Source organism: Sus scrofa, chromosome 8 (assembly GCF_000003025.6).
Source record: "Sus scrofa isolate TJ Tabasco breed Duroc chromosome 8, Sscrofa11.1, whole genome shotgun sequence".
Lineage (NCBI taxonomy): Eukaryota > Metazoa > Chordata > Mammalia > Artiodactyla > Suidae > Sus > Sus scrofa.
Genome location: NC_010450.4, coordinates 44,919,952 through 44,937,280, shown reverse-complemented (window position 1 = coordinate 44,937,280; position 17,329 = coordinate 44,919,952).

Below are 17,329 nucleotides of genomic sequence, written 5' to 3'. Positions count from 1 at the left end.
CTCTTTTTCTTTAATTTTAGTCAGTTTGATTAAGATGTGTCTTGGTATATTCCTCCTTGGGTTTATTTTATATGGTATTCGTGCTTCCTGGATTTGAGTGGGTGGTTCCTTTCCCATGTTAGGGATGTTTTCAGCTATTATCTCTTGGAATATTTTTTCTGTCCCCTTTTCTCTCTCTTCTTCTTCTGGCACCCCTATAATACGGATGTTGGAGTATTTAACGTTGTCCCAGAGTTGTCTGAGACTCTCTTCATTTGTTTTCAATCTTTTTTCTCTTTTCTGTTCTGCATCCATAATTTCTACTAATCTGTGCTCCACCTCACTTATTCGTTCTTCTGCTTCCTATATTCTGCTGTTGCTTGCTTCTAGTGAATTTTTTATTTCAGTTATTGTATTTTACATCTCTTCTTAAGTTTTATATCTTGTATCTCTTTGCTCAGTGTTTCCTGTAAGTTATCCATCTTTGCCTCCAGTTTATTTCCAATGTCTTGCATCATCTTCAGCATCAACAATCTAAAGTCTTTTTCCTAGAGACTGAGAATCTCATCATTGCTTAGTTCATTTTCTGCAGTTTTTTCTTTTTCCCTCATCTGAGTTATAGTTCTCTGTCTTTTCATTTTTATAGGTTTTTGGTGTGGTGACCTTTTTACAGATAATAGAGTTGTAGCCTCTCTTACTTCTGGTGTCTGCCCCCCTTGTGGCTGAAGTTGTATGGGGGCTTGCTGTAGGCTTCCTGATGGGAGGGGCTGATGCCTGCCCACTGGTAGTTAGAGCTGATTCTAATCCCTTTGTTTGGTGGGGCTTAGTCTCTGGATGGGATTAGGGGCAGCTGTGTGCCTGAGGGGTCTTTAGGTAACCTGTTTACTGAGGAGCAGGGCTGTGATCCCACCTGGATGGTTGTTTGCCCTGGGGCTTCTCAGCACTGACTGAGGGGTGGGGCCAGATTTTCCCAAAATGGCCACCTCCAAAGAAAGGCATGCTTGCTGAGTATTCCCAAGAGCTTTGCTTTCAATGTCCTTCCCTCACAACAAGCCACATTCACCCTTGTTTTCCCAGGATGTCCTCCAAGAACTGCAGTCAGGTTTGACCCAGATTCCTATGGAGACTTTGCCTTGCCCTGGGACCCAGTGCACGTGAAAGTCTGTCTGCACCTTTTACAAATGCGGTCTCCATTTCCCCAAGTCCCATTAAGGTCCTGCGCACAAGCCCCACTGGCCTTCAATGCCAGATGCTCCAGGGGCTCTTTCTTCCAGTGCCAGATCCCCACAGGTGAGAGTTTGATGTGTGGGTCAGAACTCTCACTCCTGTAGGTGAGTCTCTGTGAACCAGTTAGTTTCCAGTCTGTGGGTCTTCCCACTGGGGAGGTATGGCTTTGTTTATATCAGGAAATCGCCCCTCCTACCTCTTGATGTGGTCTCCTCTTTGTCTTATTGAGTAGGATATCTTTTTTCAGATTTCTGGTCCATTCAAGTGCAGATTGCTCAGCCTTTAGTTGTGAATTTATTTGTTTTTAGGAGAGAAGTTGAGCTCCAGTCCTTCTATTCAGCCATCTTAATCCCATCTCTGAGAATTTATTTATTCTTACAAAGTGTTAATTTGTTCTGCTAAGTGAGCAATCTGGGTGAGTTCAAGGGAAAGTTGCTGAGTAGTGAAAATAGAGTTTGGGAGTCCTGTGGAGCCTGTTCCTGTCCCAAGAATAATTCCTAAGACTATTATTATGGTGAGGTTTGCTCACTTCTGCCTAGGTGGTTGAGAGAATAGGGGAAGTGTTATACTGTCATTTATGAGAGTAAAGTTGGGAATTATGTATAGAAGTGTGCAGGTTCCCATCCAACTGGCTGGAAGACATAAATAGACATTGGAGCCATGGAGAAAATAGTTGCAGTTTGTTGGGTCTAGACAAACTTATAGAGTTATGTTAAAATAGGGTTTCTCTAAATGACCAGAGGAATGTACTTTGCCCTAAAATGTGGGAAGCCAGGGTAGTTCTAGGTAGCGGGGGAAGGCAAGCAATCTGTGAAGGGTGAGATGAGGAATTTTTAGCCCAGTTAAAAGAAGGAATAGTAGGGTTTAATCCTATGTCATGATTTTTAGGTGTTTTTTTCATTCTTCTTGTTTGAGAAGACTGGACTCTGTGAAGGGAGGGAAGAGGAATTGTTAGCCCTTTTAAAAGAAGAAATAGTAGGGTTCCACCCTATGTCATCATTTTTAGGTGTTTTTGCAGTCTTCTTGCTTGAGATTATAGGGTTGGAACCAAAAGTTGTGGTTTTGATAGGGGTACCTTGGGGTGCGGGTTGAGTGGGACAGATGGAAGTCCCAAAATAATTGACATATGTCCAGTCAGTGGTAACATTATGATGTTCTGGGAAGTGATGTTATAAAAAGGGGAATCAGAATAATAAGTATGAGGATACTTTATTTTGTTTTTGGTAACAAGAGCTACCCAAGTCTGGGTAGAGGAAAGGGTGAAGCTATGATTGAAGGTCTTGGAAATAGTGAAGAATTTACCTACAGGTTTCTGGTGTATGTGCTTAAGAAGTATATGATCCACTGTCAGCTTTACTCTAGGATTAATGGTCCATCCTGGTAAATAAAAATAGGCAGGGGCTAGATAGGGCTCAAGTTGGTTCCATTCAGAGAGTGGACACTTTTAATTTTTGTCTTTTTAGGGCTGCATAGGGAGGTTCCCAGGCTAGGGGTTGAATCAGAGCTGTAGCTACAGGCCTATACCACAGCCATAGCAATGCAGGATCCAAGCAGTGTTTGCAATCTACATCACAGCTCATGGTAATGCTGGATCTTTAATCCACTGAGAGAGGCCAGGAATGGAACCTGTGTCCTCATGGATACTAGTCACATTCATTAATTGTTGAGCCAAGATAGGAACTCCCCAGAGGGTAGACTCTTAAGAGGGCAATTGGGAGGATGGTGATTTATGTTCAATGAGTTTCTGTAGCTAACTTAGTCAGATTATTTTTACGGCTTGATTGGCTTTTTCTTCTTTTCCATATGCCTGAGGGTGCCAAGCTGTGTGAAGCGGGAAATAACACAGGTTCTTATGCATTATTTCTCTCAATTCTTGTCCACATTCACCAAATATTTGGAGGTGCAGGCAGTTGGGGTATGCTGCAGCAGTGCTGGGATACAGCGAGCAGAGCCAGGCAGTCTGGCATTTTACAAATTTATTAAAGCAAAAATACATTTTCAGAGAGAGAGAGCTCATATGAGCTCACTTGCTTATGGATTAAAAAGAGGAGGGCCCAACTCACTTTATAATTACTTTTATACCCCACACTACAGACCTTATTTTCTTGGGGAACCGGTTACAAAGAGGCCAGATGAGGAATGAATGACATTTCTTCCATAGCAGAGAGTGAGCAGCCTAGGCTGGTCAAGGTGGGGGAAAAGGCATTACAATGAGACATAGTCATAGGCTTTTGGGTTTCATCTCTTGAAGGGGACTTGAAACCTATAACAACGATAATAATTGATTTGTAAGGTCTCACTGACCTCTTGGGTCAAGTTGGAAATAAATGCAGGGCCATTATCCCATTGTAGAGAATACAGTCCAAACCTAGGTATGATATGCTTCACAAGGGCAGGGGTGACCTCGGATGCCCTCTCTGTTTCAGTGGGATAGGCTTCTTTCCACCCCGTGAAAATATCTACCCTAACTAGGGGCTATATGTAGCCTTTACAAGGGGCATCCTCACTGGGTGGAGCAGTGGAGGAGGTTTTATAGCACCCTCTGTGTTACTTTGGTGAAAGATAGAACAGGCCTGGGATCTGAAGTGAAGGTATGAGAGAACTCCTTTTCCTGTGAATATTGTCCCCACTAGTTTGAAAGGGATTTGGTTCCTAAGTGAGTAGCTTGATGAAGGTGATTTATAATCTTCCACTGGGAAATTTCTGGTATAAGAAGCTTATTTGTGCTCTGTAGCTATACCTCAGGTGTTAAAGTAAGGTTTTGTCCCTCATTAAGTTCTGAAGATGAGTATTGAGTTGGTGAGGGATCTAAACTTGAAACTGGGGGGGGACTGCAGGATGTTCTGGGTGACACTTTTTGCTTCTTCGTCTGCCTTATTTCCTTTGGTTATACCTGAGGGGTCCTTTGTATCTTGCAGTGTATTTTGGCCACTTTCTTGGGGAGTTTTACTGCTTCTATTAAGTCCAGAATTTCTGGCCTCTATTTGATTGGGGTATTATATGTTATTAATAATCCCCTTTTCTTCCAAATGGCTGCATGAGCATGAACTACATGGAAAGCTTATGCCAAATCTGTGTAAATGTTGACCTGTAGCCGCATTCCTAGTTTGAGCATTCTAGTTAGGGCTATAAAATTCTGCCTTTTGGGTGGAGATGGTTGTCCCATGGGGTGGACCCAACTCTATCACCTCTGTTAATCTGACTACTGCAAACCCTGAGACCTGAGACCGTCTCAAATGAAACTGCTGCCATATGTAAACCATTCTGCATCTGGGTTAGGAACCAAAGAGGTATCCTGTAGACCTGGCCTGGCATTGTAGTTCTGGCATATCATATCTAGACAGGAGTGTAGTAGGGAAGCATCAGGGTTTGAGTCAGGCAGAAGAGTGGCCAGGTATAAGGTGGTACAAAGCCTGACTGATATTTCAGATTCCTTTAGGAATAAGCCTTGATATTTTTGGATTCTATTATCTGAGATCCAATGGATATTTTTGGATTCTATTATCTGAGATCCAATGGAATTAAGTATATCTAGGACCTGATGTGGGGTGTAGACTGTAAGTGGTTGCCCCATTGAGTTTGGAGTCTTCTTCTGTTAATAGTGCCACAACAGTTAATGCTCTTAAGCAGGAAGGCCATTGGTGAGATGTTAACAAGTAATGTTTTAGATGGATATGCCACCATATGCTAAGAAAGTCCCAGAGATTGGGTTAATACACCCAGGGCCACCCCCTTTTTCTCATGAGTGAAAAAAGACAAGGTTTTTGTCAGATCAGGCAAGCCTAATGCTGGAGCTATGATGAGGGCCTGCTATAATTTTTTAAAGGCTGCTTGTTTCAGGGGTCCATTCAGGTGGGAGGTCTTCTGGTCCCTTAAGGGCCTCAGAAAAAGGCTTGACTAATAGGCCATAAATTGGGATCCAGATTTGACAGAAGCCTGGCATTCCCAGAAAGGTTCTAAGCTGTTGTTTCATAGCTGGCATGGCCATACCTAGAATTAGTGTCCTTCTTTCAGAAGCAATACTTATCTTTCCAGGAGTTAGTGTTAGTCCAAGAAGATGACTTCCTGGGAAATAATTTGAGCCTTGGCCCAGGAAACCCAATACCCCCATTCTGCTAAATGTCTAAGGACAAGAATTGTATCTTTGTCTGAGGTTAATTTTTCTGGATCACAGATTAGGAAGTCATCAAAATATTGGTGTAGGCAGCTTACATCTTCTAATGCCACTGATAAAAGATCTTTTGCTAATCAATGAAACGAAAAGCTGGTTCTTTGAATAGATCAACAAAATTGATAAACCCTTAGCTAACTTATCAAGAAAAAAAGAGAGGGGACTCAAATCAATAAAATTAGAAATGAAAAAGAAGTAACAACAGGCATCACAGAAATACAAAGGATCATGAGAGACTACTGTATGCAACTATACATCAATAAAATGGAAAACCTAGAAGAAATGGACAAATTCTTAGAAAAGCACAATCTCCTAGGACTAAACCACGATGAAATAGGAAAGATGAATGGACCCATCACAAGAACTGAAATTGAAACTGTGATTAAAAAACTTCCAACAAACAAAAGTCCAGGACCAGATGGATTCACAGGCAAATTCTATCAAACATTTAGAGAAGAGCTAACACCTATCCTATGAAACTATTCCACAAAATTTCAGAGGAAGGGTTACTCCCAAACTCATTCTATGAGGTCACCATCATCTTGATACCAAAACCAGACAAAGATACCACACAAAAAAAGAGAAAATTACAGGCCAATATCACTGATGAACATAGATAAAAAATCCTCAACAAAATACTAGCAAAATGCATCCAACAATACATTAAAAGGATTGTACTCCACGCTCAAGTGGATTTATCCCAGGAATGCAAGGTCCTTCAATATTCCCAAATCCATCAGTGTGATACACCGCATTAACAAACTGAAGAATTAAAAACCATATGATCCTCTCAATAGATGTGGAAAAAGCCTTTGACAAAATCCAACACCCATTTCTGAAAAAAACCCTTCAGAAAATGGGCATAGCGGGAACCTACCTTGACACAATAAAGGCCATATATGACAAACCTCAGCTAACTTCTTTCTCAATGGTGAAAAGCTGAAAGAATTCCTGCTGAGATCAGGAACAAGACAAGGATGTCCACTCTCACCACCACTATTCAACATAGTTTTGGAAGTCCTAGCCACAGCAATCAGAGAAGTAAAAGACATAAAAGGAATCCAAATTGGAAAGGAAGTAAAACTATCCCTATTTGCAGATGACATGATCCTACACCTAGAAAATCCTAAAGACTCTACCAGAAAACAGAGCTCATCCATGAATTTGGCAAAGTCGCAGGATACAAAATTAATACACAGAAATTGACAGCATTTCTATATAGTGACAATGAAAGATCAGAAAGAGAAATCAGGGAAGCCATCCCATTTACCATCACATCCAAATGAATGAAATACCTAGGAGTAAACCTACCTAAAGAGACAAAAGAACTGTACTCTGAAAACTATAAGCCACTGATGAAAGAAATCAAAGCTGACAGAAACAGATGGAAAGACATAGCATGCTCTTGGATTGGAAGAGTCAATATCATCAAAATGACTATATTACCCAAGGCAATCTACAGATTCAATGCGATCCCTATCAAATTACCAAGGACATTTTTCACAGAACTCAAACAAAATATTTTAAAGTTTGTTTGGAAGCACAAAAGACCCAGAATAGCCAAAGACATCCTGAAAAAGAAAAATGGAGCTGGAGGAATCAGGCTCCCGGACTTCAGACTATACTACAAAGCTACGATCACCAAAACCATATGGTACTGGCACAAAGACAGAAATATAGATTAATGGAACAAGATAGAAAGCCCAGAATTAAACCCACGAGCCTACAGCCAACTAATCTATTACAAAGGAGGCAAGAATATACAATGGCGAAAAGACAGCTTGTTCAATAAGTGGTGCTGGGAATACTGGACAGCCACATGCAAAAGAATGAAATTAGAACACTTCTTAACACCATACACAAAAATAGACTCCAAAGGTATTAAAGACCTAGATATAAGACCAGACACTAGAAAACTCTTAGGGGAAAACATAGGCCAAACACTCTCTGACATAAACGACAGCAACATCTTCCCAGATCCCCCTCTTAGAGTATTGACAATAAAATCAAAAATAAACAAATGGGACATAATTAAACTTAAAAGTTTCTGCACAGCAAAGGAAACCCTAAACAAAATGAAAAGACAACCCACAGAATGGGAGAACATCTTTGCAAGTGAATCAATCTCCAAAATTTATAAACACTTCCTACCACTCAATACCAAAAAAACAAACAACCCCATCAAAAAATGGGTAGATGATCTAAACAGACAGTTCTCCAAAGACATACGGATGGCCAAAAAACACATGAAAAGATGTTCAACATCACCCATGATTAGAGAAATGCAAATCAAAACCATGATGAGGTGCCACCTTACACCAGCCAGAATGGCCATGATCAAAGAGTCTACAAACAATAAGTGCTGGAGAGGGTGTGGAGAAAAAGGAACCCTAGTACACTGTTGGTGGGATTGTAAATTGGTGCAACCACTGTGCAAAACAGGATGGAGATGCCTCAGAAAATCCAGGCTAAATTTTAAGATATTATTGATAGAGCAAAGAGATCTTATAAGAAAGGGGCTTTAGGGGGATTCGACTGCTGGAATTTTAAAACCAATGTCTGGTCCTGGTTCTCTTGGCTAATCCCTATTTTAGGCCCCTTGGTGGCCTTTCTAATTCTATTAACCTTTAGGCCATATATCTTTAACCTCCTTGTTAAGTTTGTTTCTTCTAGGATACAGCAAATAAGTCTCCAAATTATAAATCAACAGGGATACCAACATAATGCCAGACCTAACAACATTGGATCAAGCCACCATATTTTTCCTTGGAGCCACACCTCCCTCTTCAGGAATACTTTGACAGAGAGAAGGCAGAAGAAAACCAGGACCATAGCCCCTATTTAGCAGGAAGCAGCCAGAGCGGTCATCGCCCCCGTTCCCTTATACTCTGGGTACCCAGCCTCCATAGAGGGAAATAAGCAGGTAGTTAGACATGAGCAGGGTATTCAAAGGCACCAAAGACTTGGCCTTCAAGAAAAAGAGAGGAGAATGTGAGACTACAAGGCCTCTCCAAGGAGATAAAATTCAAAAAGTCTCCAGCCAAAGTTAAAATTACCAGATCCTTATCATTCCACCTGTCTCACTAATAACAGTTACAATATTCCTAAGGACTTTCTTGCCCCAGCAACTTGGGCCACTCCTCCCCTTGATCGACCTGGATTACTTTTCCCTGCCCCCTACTAGGAAAGGTATGTGGCCCACTCCTTACCCCATCCCTATGGGGGCAATATATGCCCCCAACCAACCAGCAAGTGTATCAGAAGACCCCATTCTTCCCTGACCAATCAGCAGGTCAGATATATTGTAAGACCTCTCCTCAAACTTCTTTGTCTCTGGGCTATAAAAACAGACACAACCATGAACCCAGTGTCAGCTGTCCCTGATTATCAGAAGTTGGCCCTCTGTGTTAACAGTGTCTCTTGCCTCATTAAACTAGTCTTTTCTTCACCTTGTTTTGAATCTGGAAAATTCTTTTCCCATGTGCATGCAAAGACTACAACATTAATCTTTTTCATTTTAGAGGATTATGACTTTTTCATCTATAATTTTTTTTAAATAAGGATTTTAAAGAATATTTATAAAAATATTAAAATGCACACAAAGACGTGTGTGTGTGTGTGTGTGTGTGTGTGTGTGTATTCTTAGTTTGTGAAGGATGTAAACCAACTCTTTATAGTCAGTGTTTCTGGGAGTAGAATTCTGATTATGGAATTTTAGCCATCTCATTCATGGCAGTTTCATATGAGACTTTTTTTATGTTTTTATTGAAGTATAGTTTATTTTCAATGTTGTATTAGTTTCAGGTATACAGCACCATGATATATACATGTGTGTGTGTGTGCGTGTGTGCACATGTGTGTATATGTGTGTGTATATGTGTGTACATAATATACATATTTGTATATTCTTTTTCAGATTCTTTTTTTATGGGTTATTACAGAATATTGAGTAGAGTTTCTTGTGTTATACAGTAGGTTCCTGTTAGTTATCTACTTTATAGTAGTAGTTATCTATTTTATCTATTATATAGTAGTGTGTATATATTAATCCCAAACTCCTAATTTATCCCTCCACCCTTTCCCCTTTAGTAACTATAGGTTTGATTTCTGTCTGTGGCTCTGTTCTGTTTTGTATATAAATTCATTTGTAGTTTTTGCTTTTAATGTGGAAACTTCAAATGAATGAATTACATTTTTAAAAAAAATATTCAAATTCCAACAAAGGAAGATTAATGTGCATAGAACTTCTACAGATTTTTGCCTTTTTGCCTGATGATCTGTCAGTGGAAATCATTGAGATGGTGATGGACTCTTCCGCTCAGCTCACGACTGTCTACTTATTTTCTGAAATATTTATCATTTCCTTCCCACAGACCCCCAAAGCCACAGTGTAATAGCAGGACTTCATAATTATGGCTTTGTACTCATTCAGTGTACTTTGTGGCCCAGGGGTGAGAACTCCCTTTCCTGATGGAAAGGCTCCTGGCATGGGAGCCTTTCTGGAGAGCTATTTCTGATCACCTCAAGCCCAGCAAAGAGGTAATGCAGTAAGTGTTCCCTCGGGAAAAAGGGCAGCAGCTCCCAGGATGTTCCCCCTTGGGGAGGCCACATCACTGCTCCTGGGTGCTCCTGGCCACTTGCTTCGATGTATGTTCCATTCATCCAACTGCTTGTGTTGGTTTGATTATTTTAAACCGTATATCCCCAAATATCTTCTGGTATTCTGTCCTCAGTGCAGAACCTATAAAAACCCAGCAATTGGAATACTGACTGTTTTATCCTCCTCTAAGTGACTGAAGCTTTAAAAAAGAAAAGAACCTGACGTAGAGACTTGTGGAAGGCCTGAAGGCTTAAGATCTTAAAAAAAGAGCTCATGTGCCTATTGTTAATCCCCCTGCATTCAGCTGATAGGCATTCTGCTTATTTATTACCCTGCATTAGAAGGTGGTAATTGAGGTGCAGTATTATTTAGATGAAAATCAGACCAAGGCTTGGAGTTGAGCCAACTGGACACCATCATCAACCACTGTGGGGATGCCTGCCCCCCACCGTTAGCCTCTTTGGATCTTCATTTTCTTCAGGTGTTTAAAAAAATGGGGAAGTATTGAGAGAAATGTAGATTAAACTTTTAAGGCAGGGCTTATCATCTGACATAGGCATCAAAAATACCAACTACAATCATGGAGTGCTTTGCCAGGCTCCTTCTTGATCACGAATTCAATTTTCCATGACCTCTGAGAAAGTATAAGTTTCTCTCAGTCTACATAAGGATCCAAGATTAATAGACATGGATAATACACATGTGATGATGCATTATTTACCTTAATGTATTATATACTTTAAAAAGTGAGATAAGACAATACATTTCTGGTCTAGACTTGGACACTCAGGAAAGACAATAAGAAGTAGGAGAAAGGAGGTGGCTCCCACTTACACTTCCCCTCAACTGAAAATACCCTGGTGTTTTTACTTTCTCTCTCTTCCTGCTCCTCCTAAGACTGCAAGCCCCTTCATTCCCCTGCCTCCAGATCTCAGGCTCTTTGTCTTTCCTCCAGAATCCTATTTTGAAATAAGCAACTCTTCTTACCCTTTGTTCCTCCCTCTGAATTGTGAGCAACTTAACATCTCCACTTCTGAGTGACTACTTCACTTTAACTCTGCTGCCTCCAAACCTGCTACCATTTCTTTCCAACTAAGGCACGTGCTTGTTTGTTTTGCTTTGTTTTTAGAAATCTCCTCTGCCCAGAATTGAAGTATAGGCTTAGAATGATCCTCAGTCACTACAAATACCTCCTGTGTATTTATTTTTCATATGTTTGTTTGTGTAATGAAAATATGCTCTGGAGTTCCCACTGTGGTTCAGCAGGTTAAGAACCTGACTAGTATCCATGAGGATGAAGGTTAGATCCCTGACCTGCTCAGTGGGTTAAGGATCTGGTATTGCCACAAGTTGTTGTGTAAGTCACAGATGCAGCTTGGATCTGGTGTTGCTGTGGCTGTGGCTGTAGTGTAGGCAGGCATCTGAAAGTCTGATTCCACCCCTAGCCTGAGAACTTCCGTATGCAGCAGATGCAGGCTTAAAACAAACAAACAAACAAACAAAAAAAAAAAACAAAAAACAAAAAAAAACAAAAAACAAACAAACTTTCAATCCAAACTACTTATTTCCTTTTTAACACATAAATATGTCATATATTTGCATATATTGCCTATTTAAGATTCACGTATATATGCCAGTTTGATCTCTTGTTCCCCAAAATTCTTAAGCTCACAGAATTTACTATTTTTCTCTCCTCAACATATCTAAATTTTTTTTTTTAAGGGCCGCATATTATGGCATATGGAAGTTCCCAGGCTAGAGGTCAAATTGGAGCTACAGCAACGCCAAATCCAAGTCACATCTGTGACCTACCCCACAACTAATGGCAATGCCAGATCCTTAACCCACTGAGCAAGGCCAAAGATTGAACCCATGTCCTCATGGATGCTTTTTGGGTATGTTACAGCTGAGCCACAATGGGAACTCCTGTATATCTTTTTCAGTGAGGTCCTTGTTAAAGTTTTGGCCCATTTTAAATCAGGATATTAATTTTCTTTTTGTGAGTTTTAAGAGTGGTTTGTCTATTTAGGATAATAGTTCTTAATCAGATGGGTCTTTGTAAATATTTTCTCCTTTTCTATGTCTGGCCTTCTTGTTTTCTTTTCTTTTCTTTTTTTCCTCTCTTTTGACTTTTTGGCTGCCCCACAGCATATGGAGTTTCCTGGCCAGGAATTAGATCCAAGCCACAGTTGTGACCCACACCATAGCTGCAGCAAGGCCAGATTCTTTAACTGACTGTGCCAGGCCAGGGATCAAATCTGTGTCCTGCTGCTGCAGAGATGCCACAGATCCCACTGTGCCACAGGAGGAACACCGAGACCTTCTTGTTTTCTTGATGTTACATTTAATCAGGAAGAAGTTTTTAATTTTAAGGAAATCCAGCTAATAATGTATTTCTTTAATAAATTTTGCCTTTGGTGTACCTAAAAATTTATCACCATACCCAATCTTATCTAGGATTTCTTTTATGTTATCTGCTAGGAGTTTTATAGTTTTGCATTTTACATTTAGGTCAAGGATCCATTTTGAGTCAATTTTTGTGAAAGTTATAAGGTTTATGTCTAGGTGTTTGGTTTTTTTTTTTTTTTTTTGGTACTATTTTTGTATGTGGATGTCCAGTTATTACAGCACCATTTGTTGCAAAGACTATCTTTGTTCCATTGTCTTGCTTTTGCTCCTTTGGGGCTTTATAACAGACAGCAACAAACTATGACTAGTGGACCAATCCAATTGCCACCCATTTTTGTACATAAAGTTTAATTGGAATATAACCAGTCTTATTGATTTATATATTTTGCCCAAGAGTGGCAGAATTGAGTAGTTGGGCTACATAGATGATATGACCTACCTAAAGATATTTACTCTCTAGCTTTTTGTAGAAAAATCTTGAAGATCTCTGTTTATAAGTAAAAAATGGAATATAGACTGAGAGCAATTCAGAATCTAAAGAAAAGCAGAGCAAAACCAATTCCAGGTTTTTATTAAATTTTTTCACTTACATTAACTGGAATACATGAAGAACTTGATACTCAAAGCATGGTTTACTGAACAGCATTGAAATTACCTACAAACTCATTAAAATGCAGGATATGAAGCTCCATGCCAAACTTAAGTTAGTATCTTCATCTTAAAATTCAATTTATATGCATATATATTGTTTGAAAAATTTTTTGTGCTTTAAAAGTGTTAATTGTTAAAGCAGTTTCAAACTCAGACTTAAGCCATTTATGATCACAGCAAAAATAATAAAGTGTCCAAGAATAAATTTAACCAAAAAGAAGAAAGAACTATGCACTGAAAATGATAAGATATTTTTGAAAGAAATTAAATAGAAAATTCATAGAAAGATATTCTGTGCTCATAGCTCAGAAGAAATAACCTTGTTAATATGTCCATATTACCTAAAGCAATCTACACATTCCATGTAATCCCTATCAAAATACCAAGGATATTTTTCAGAGAAATAGAACAAAAAGTTATAAAATTTATATGGAGTCACAAAAGAACCAAAATAGATAAGCAATCCTGAGAAAACAAAGAACAAAACTGGAGTTATAACACTCTCTAATTTTAAATTATGTTACAAAAATATAGTGATCAAAGTCATGTGGAATTGGTAGAAAAACAGATATATAGATCATTATAATAGAACTGAGAGCCCAGAAATAAACCCACACATATGTGAACAATTAATTTATGACAGAGGAGCAAAGAACATATAATGGTTAAGTCTAGTCTCCTCAATAAATATTGTTGAGAAACTGGACAGCCACATACAAAAAAAAAAAAAAAATCTAGACCAATATCTCACACCGTACATAAAAGCCAATTCAAAATGGATGAAAAACTTTAACGCAAGACCTGAGAAGAAAACATGCAGTGTGCTCCTTGACATCCATTTTAGCAATATGTTTCTAGACAAAGCAAAAATAAACAAGTGGGACCATATCAAACTAAAAACTTCTACATGGCAAAGGAAACCACCAACAAAATGATAACCTACCAAATGGGAAAAGGTCATCACAAAACATATATTTGATATGTTAAATATATATTTATTTAAAATATATGTGATATGACTTGCCATTTAAAAATGGGCAGAGGAGGAGTTCCCATTGTGGTTCAGCAGGTTAAGACACTGACATAGTGTCCATGAGAATGTGGGTTTGATCCTTGGCCTTGCTCAGTGGGTTAAGGATCTGGTGTTAGCATAAGCTGCAGTGTACATCACAGATTTAGCTTGGATAGTTGCTGTGGCTGTGGCATAGGCCTTCAATTTGCCCTGAAGCCCAGGATCTTCCATATGCCACAAGTGAGGCTCAGTGGGTTAAGGATCTGGTGTCAGCATAAGCTGCAGTGTACATCACAGAGTTAGCTTGGATAGTTGCTGTGGCTGTGGCATAGGCCTTCAATTTGACCTGAAGCCCAGGATCTTCCATATGCCACAAATGAGGCTGTAAAAAATAAGGGGGGGGAGGTGCAGATGAATCAAACCCTTTTCAAAAGAAGATATACAGATGGCTAGTGGGAGCATGAAAAGATATTCAACATCACTAATTATTAGGGAAATGCAAACTAAAACCACAACGAGATATTACCTCATTCCTATTAGAAATGGCTATATCAAAAAGGCCAGAAATAATGTGTTGGTGAGGATGTGGAGAAAGAGAATCTTCATACAGTGTTGGTAAGAATATAAATTTGTGTGGTCACTATAGAAAACAGTATAGAGGTTCCTCAAAAAATTAAGAATAGAGTTCCTATATGATCCAGCTATTCCATTTCTAGACATTTACCCAAAAAATATGAAAACACTAATTCAAAAAGTTATATGCACCCCTATGTTCACACAGCAGTATTTATAATAGTCAAGATATGGAAACAACCTATTTAGGTCCATCAATGTGTATACAGTATCTACAGTGGAATACTACTCAGCCATAAAAAAGATGAAATCTTGTCATTTGCAACAACATAGATGGACCTGAGAGTATAATGCTAAGGGAAATTAGCCAGATTAAGAAAGACAAATACCATATGATTTACTCATATGTAGAATATGAAAAACAAAGATAAAATAAATGAACAAACAAAACAAAACCAAAGACATAGTTACAGAGATAGAGTAGTGGTTAGCAGAGGGGAAGAGGCAGGGGGGAGGGCAAAATTGGTGAAGGGAATCAACTTCATGGTGATGCATGGTAACTAAATTTTTGGTTGTGACCACTCTGTGGTTTATACAGAAGTAGGAACACAACGTTGTGCACATGACACTTATACAATTCTACGAACAAACGTTACCACAATCTAAAAAATTAAAAATAAATATCACTGGAGTTCCCTGGTGGCTCAGCAAGTTAAGGACCTAGCATTGTTACTGTTGTGGCACAGGTTTGATCCCTGGCCTGGGAATTTCTGCATGCTGCAGGCACAGTCAAAAATACGTACATACATACACACATACATAAATATCACTGGAAAGCCAGGTGGCTGAAAATAATTAGCAAATTGTTGGCTAGTTAGCAACAGTGCTTCATTCAGATGTTAGTGGATACAACTCTAAATGAAAGCATTTACTTATTAATCATTTTTTTAAGTGAAACTGGCCAGCATAATTATTCTTCACATTTCTTAGAAGCTTTCGGTATTAGCTATGCCAAAATTTTACACATGGGTTAAAAATGGCTGACCAATAATACACCAAGACTTAATTTTGACAGCAAGGACTACTCCCAGAGGGTTTGCTTCCATCAGCCATAAGCACTATTTTCCTGGAATATGTTCACCTCTAATATCACCTTGACTGACCATAAAAATAGTTGTACCTGAGTTAGGACTCCTCAGGAACAATGCTCCTAGAGCTACTGCTCCTGAACATTTCTAGAACATGTGTTTAGTTTACTTATGGGTTAAGAGGCTATTTCATGGGCACCTGTAGATACTTAAAAGGGTAGTAATTCAATCAGAAGCTGTTTAAAATATAAGCCCATTGATTGATTGGGGATTTGGATGAGTCTTTACATCTGGGAAGAAAGACCAAAAAATAGTGCTCATTTTTTGTGTATGAAATAAATTAGCTTTTAAATCTGGGATCAGTGGGGAATTTGCTAGATAGAAGAAAGAGTGCAAGTTTATGCTATTTTCTGAAAGCTGCCATTTTCAAATATTCATTCGAGTTGTGTTCTGGTTACATCTCTGAAAATGTGGGTTTTATTTAAAACAACAAAATCTAAAGTGTAGTGTCCCAAAGGAGAAATGTTTTTAAAGTGTGTTAATGGTGTTGCTGAAACAGCCTCTGTCCACCAGTTCCTAATAGAAACGTGGAGACAGTTTTGAGTGAAGGAGAGAGAAATGGCTTTTATTGCTTTGCCAGGCATAGGAGGCCACAGTAGGCTAATGCCTTAAAGACTGTGCCCTCCTTTGGGAGAGAATTTCAAGGTGTTTTATAGTCTAAAAGGAAAAAGACAGGTAAGCGTCAAGGTTGAGGGCAAACATGCATTATTCTTTTTTAGGGGCAATCTTAGTCATTGAAGCAGGTGTCAGATCTCAGTATGATCATGGCGGTGGTCTTCTGGGTTATTGCCTAGAATAACAGTACTCGTGAAAAGAGCATATTGATCAGAGGTTAGAACAAACTAGGAAAACTCCTGAAAAACATCAGGTGCTAATAATCTTTGACCCACAGGTAATTGTGTTCAGGGTGCCTCATCTTTAGCTTACAGACTGTGTTTAGGTGCAATCCAATGAGGGAGAAGCAAAAGGCAGGTCTTTAAGCCATTCAATATTAAAGTATTCATTTTTAAAAGAAGCATAAAGAATATATCTTTTCTCTTGGGTGTATAAGTTGCCTATATCATTACATGCATCCCTTGAGGGGGAATCACGATCCTACCTCAAGGCTGTACTGTTGCTTACTGTTCCTCCCTTGTCTTTGCATCTCCTCCCTTCCTTGATCAGCAGCTGTCTGAACCTGTCTCTTGGAACTCAGGGAAGGCCACTGAGTCGGAAAGAGGCCCATATCCTAGAAATAAGAAATGGTGGACACAGAAAGGCTTTTGAGCCCAGGAGCCCCCAGAACCCCGCTTGGTTACAGTGGTAGATAGAGTGAGGGTTGCTCCAGGGAGAGTGAACATCGAAGGACTCCAGTGTAGTTTCCTGCATTGATCTGTATGACAGACACATGAGAGTCACATGCGAATATTTAAATGTAAGTTAAAAGTTACAATTAAATTAAAAATGTGTTCCTCAGGCACCCTAGGCACATTCAAGTGATCACTAACCACATGCCACTAGTGGCTTAATTTCAGAACAGCACAGAAACACTTCCATTGTTTATAAATGTTGCATCAAAC